Source organism: Nelumbo lutea, chromosome 6 (genome assembly GCF_056320005.1).
Source record: "Nelumbo lutea isolate HS-2025 chromosome 6, American lotus-T2T, whole genome shotgun sequence".
Lineage (NCBI taxonomy): Eukaryota > Viridiplantae > Streptophyta > Magnoliopsida > Proteales > Nelumbonaceae > Nelumbo > Nelumbo lutea.
The window spans coordinates 27,909,979-27,914,940 of record NC_142689.1 but is presented as its reverse complement, the minus strand read 5'-3'; the positions used below and the strand labels follow the sequence as shown (position 1 = coordinate 27,914,940).

The following is a 4,962-nucleotide window of genomic DNA, read 5'->3' as shown; positions in this document are numbered from 1 at the left end:
TCGAAGCTCTCAGGAGGAACACAAAGCATTCAAATCTCAGCACTCAGCACTCGAAAGGGTAAAGAGCTTTTTTTTTTTTCTTTCTTCTTTATGTTGTGTTTGGTTGCAGTGCAAATGCATGAGAGTACAAATGAAAAAAATGCAATTTCTTGTTTAAGTTTGTTTTGGGTTTTATTTAATTCTGCTTCATGTCTTAATTTACTTCATTTATACTATAATCAAACAAAAACGATTTAACCTTAGGATTGGATTTTAAAACATTGGGTAAATGGATCCAATTATCAGTTCAACCCACTCCGCAGGAGGGGAGAGTGGTTGGTTGTGTACACGTTAACTCCTGCACGCTCACAACATTTGATTTTTGGGCATTGCTTCATATGTAGATGTTATGCAATTTATTATAAATATAAATAGTAACAGTATAATTCTTTTAAGTAATTTAATTTCTAAACCTAATTATCATTAGAATGATCATTTATGGCCCCGCCGGGCCCGTCCACAATGCGGCCTAAGCCACAACTGTATCGACCCATAATGTTAAGGGAATCACAATTGAGTTAGTTTCACTTGTGATTCGCAAGACATCTATACTTGCAGGTTGTTTGAACTTGTGGGTTGTGGCTAATCAGGACACGCAGTCATTCAGACTCATTATAGCTTGGAATTGCAAATTGGACTTGTAGGTGGAATTCACGAGTTCACATCTCCGCTATAATGAGCCCAAATACATGGTGGTGATCGGGAGATGTTCCCAATATATGGCGGGAATGTGCTGTGAGGCATTATGGGGTGGCCCCTAGTGGGGCGGAGATGTGATCTGAAAATTCACAAATCCCAGAATCTCAAAACTTAGGACTTGTAACGGGGATTCGTGGAATTCATGATATCCATTACTTGGTAGTTTTAAACACCAATGACTCCGGTGAGGCAGTGGTGGTGATCAGGCTCCAAAAGTCCAAAGGAGAATAGCAATGCCCCACAGAGGTTGAGTTACATCAATCTCCCCATTACATAGAACAGAAATCTTAGAATTCACATCTGTGTCTCACAGAGTGCGCCCGACATGCATATATCAGTATAAATTGGGAATATCTCATGTACCTGTAGTTATACAGTTGAGATGTGTTGTGAGGCGCATATGTAAATTTGAAATTTTATCTATATTTAAAGAAAAAAAATTATATATATATATAAAAATTTAACATTGGCCCATGTTTCAGGGATGTCTATGGGTTAATTCGTTTGTGGGAGGGTGGAGGATAGAAGAAAGAAGAAGAATCTGATTAATGCATTAACGTGTGAATGAAAGAAAAGGAGTTGACAACTCAAGTTTGTTATTAGATTTAAGTACTCTAAAGATACAAATTCGAAGAAGAATTAAGGTTTAGGGTAGTAGCGCCCACAAGAGGCGCTGGTTCGTCGCCCGTGATACATTTCTTTCAAAACAAGTTGTAAAGGACCTGTCAGCAACATGACAATGACCCCCACCTTGTTTTTTACTGCCGAGTGCAGAGAGCAGAGTGCTCACCAGTACTACCAACTTGATGATCGAATTTAAGGCCCATTTCATTTATTTAAATATATGAGGTCAGCAAATTATTATAGTAGCTGCCAATTTCAGAACAGAAGAAAAATAAAACTGCTAGCTATACCGTATTGTCAAACGATTGATCGAAATTCTCTCCACCTTTGTTTCGTTCCTCTCATAAAGATATTAGATACTTGTGGTGGAAACTGGTCCTCAAAGACTCAAAGTTAGGGTTATGGGGGACAAAGAATAGACCAAACAATGAAACCAACAAGCCGAAATAGCAATTTTATTCTTGGCACCTATCGTCTATAGTAGAATCTATTTGTTTCCTTTTTTTCATTTCTGCATCGCTTTCGCTTAAAGGAACTGTATATGAAGGAAAGGATCCGCTGCACCTAATTAACAAACTTTCTGGTTGTGCCTCTAGTGACACTGTTACCATACCCTGAATCCTATGTTATTAGCTAGGGATAGATAACAGTCTGAAGAGTAACAAATTGCATTACTAGAAGATGGAATTGTGTTACTGAGCAATATAATCAGGAGGTGCATGTGTAGCCTCTACCAATGGAGTATGTACATTATTTGTCTGAGTGCATGCATGGGAATGGGATGGGACCACAATGTCATCGATGAAGATCAAACCCAGTTAAAGGGATACCCCATTTAATGGACAAGACTGATCAGCATTACCAGGCTAATCTCACGGGACAAATTCTTTGAGAGCTTCAAAGCTGGGAACATGGAGAATTTTACATTCCCACCTCACAAAATTCCAAAGAGGGGGGTATTATTGCTAGCTTTGCCAGCTAAAACCATGGCCAGCTAGCCTTGCATCACATGCGCCCCAATCTTTATTCTGCTGCTACATCTCCTCGTCCTGTTAATTCATAGGAGTGCTGGTTGCACTCTCTATAAATAGAGCTTAGAATGCTATGCCAGTCGGTGCCTTCACCATTGCAAAGACTGACTGTTAGAGACACAGAGTGAGTCTGTGTGTGTGTGAGAGAGAGAGAGAGAGATGGATTCCAGGAGCTCTTCCTCAGCTGCTCTTTTCTTTTCCCTCAACCTTGTCTTGTTTGCAGTGGTGAGTGGGTGTGGTTCTTGCGTTAAGCCTACACCCACTCCACCTACCCCAACAGGGAGCTGCCCCAAAGATGCTTTGAAACTAGGTGTGTGTGCCAAGTTGCTTAATGGGGCAATCGGGGCGGAAGTCGGCAACCCTCCTGACCACCCCTGCTGCGCGCTGCTTGAAGGCCTCGTCGACCTTGAGGTAGCTGCCTGCCTTTGCACCGCCATCAAAGCTAACATCCTGGGCATCAACCTCGACATTCCCATTTCACTCAGCTTACTCGTCAACACTTGCGGGAAGAAGCTCCCATCCGACTTCCTATGTGCCTAAGTCATTGGCTCATTGCCATTCGTTTCGTTTCGGAGCTAGCTAGAGGGGGGGAGGGTTCGTTAATGATTTGATGATTCCTAATCTTGTTTTAATTTATGTCCACATTAATAATTAGTATGCATGGTTTCATTAGGATGTTGTTTCATTCACCTCTTCAACTTCAAACTAAGTCAGTGTTATGTTCGTCAATAATCTATGCTAGTTACGTTGTTTTAGTTTAATTTCTCAGCACCAGTTTCTCATTGTAATTTATTAGGTCGTTTCAGTCTGGACTATCGATCTAGTCCTTCAAATTTATTTGTTGAATGATGCTGAGACATTAATTAATGGTTCATTTCTCCAAGACTACCTGATTATATAGTACTTCGCAAACGATCGAGCTACTTGGAAAACATAGACGACAAAGATGGGAATTACGGGAACAACTTGCATATTGTAAAAAAGCACCATCGAATAAACAAAGACCACTCACACACAAGCACCTGTCTTATTAACGCAGGGAAGCCCTGATGGATTTCTGTTTTCTACTTCATTCTGGATGCTGTTAATGAATATTTAATAAAACCGTTTTATTGTTTCTGATGCTGTTTCTGTGTTGTGTTGTATTTTTCTCAAGCTTAGACAGTTCAAGAGCCCAATTAAGTGAAAACCGCAAAATGTGGGGAGTAGCACAGAGCGCTGATCGATGTCACATCTATATATTAATTCTACTTTTAAATTTGATTAATTATTTTCAACTTGAAGTTGCACGGTTGCACCACCTTTGTGCAAGTTTGCAATTCCCCTTCACCAATTATACAGCTAGAAATTAAAATCTGTGGTTTCAGTTTTTGGGGTATCATCTCTCTCCTATTTTAGTGGTGGTGGTGGGGGCACTGCTCTATAAAATCCCTTTGTGGTGCGCATGGCTTACTGTTCAAATGTGTACTGTTAAGGTAAAAATTTCGAGCCAACAGTGAAAATGCGGATTAATTCCAGTCTGTGACAAGTCACAAGAAAATTACCAAATATTATAGGTATATATGTATATATAAACCTATGAAAAAAACATTATTAGATTTAGATATATAATGGCGCTATGTTTCCATCCATTATGTAGAGAAAACTTTGGCTGTCCATGATCGGCGGTACAGGCAGTCAATAAGACTCTCTTCATTATGTATAAAAAAAAAAAAAAAAAAAAAAACATTAGAGTCATACATTTTTATTATAAATTGAGAGATGTGTAATGCCCGTTGAAACAGTATTACAGTTTTTTTATATTGAAAATATTTCACTACTTATATTCTTTTAATTCATAGAGCATAGAGAGATATTTTTAATATAAGGTTGCAAGAGGCTATTCTAAGGGCGTGCGCACAGGTCGTATGTTAACTTGTGGTGGGGAGATACAGTTTTGGCAGCCAATGCTCTTGAACTTGGACAGCCAAAGTTTGTCTTTACCAAAAATTATGTGGCACAAGGGAATGTGACAAGTTGCAACGGAGCTCATATCTACCACCCACTGAGAAGCTACCTACACGTGTCCACAAGACATTGCAGCCACGCAATGGAACTTCTCTCAGCAACTGCTACCTTCACTGCAGCCACGCATTGAGTGTAATGTCACCCATAAAGATGCTACCCAAACGTAGGCTTTCCTTTGGGACGGCTATACTCTTAATATGTGGTTTTAGTGTCATGTGTAGGAATGGCAGTGGGCCAGGAACGCTCTTTGAAACAAATCTCTATTTTCGTCCTGATCCTGATCCTCACCGATAAAAATGACCTTCCATCCCTACATTCTAATGGAGGTGGATTTTTAATGGAGATCCGAATTTTCAAAATTTTTAAACTAATTTTTTTTTAAATAAATTTATTTAAAATAAGATTTTTAAATATAAATATTCTTTCTTAACTATGTAAAGAATCTAAGCTAAATAACAAAAGGAAATGGTACATGAGAGCCAATTTAGTTCCTAACATCGGAATCAAATACCAAATATAATCAGAATTTTAGTAAGGCTGTGTTTGGTTGCAATACAAATAA

The 4,962-nt window shown here is 39.0% G+C and overlaps 1 pseudogene; it reads left to right on the top strand.

Annotated features, from left to right (window-relative positions):
• The first annotated feature begins 2,486 nt into the window (after nucleotides 1-2,486).
• On the top strand, nucleotides 2,487-3,276 carry LOC148848184 (14 kDa proline-rich protein DC2.15 pseudogene; annotated as a pseudogene).
• The last annotated feature ends 1,686 nt before the right edge of the window (nucleotides 3,277-4,962 follow it).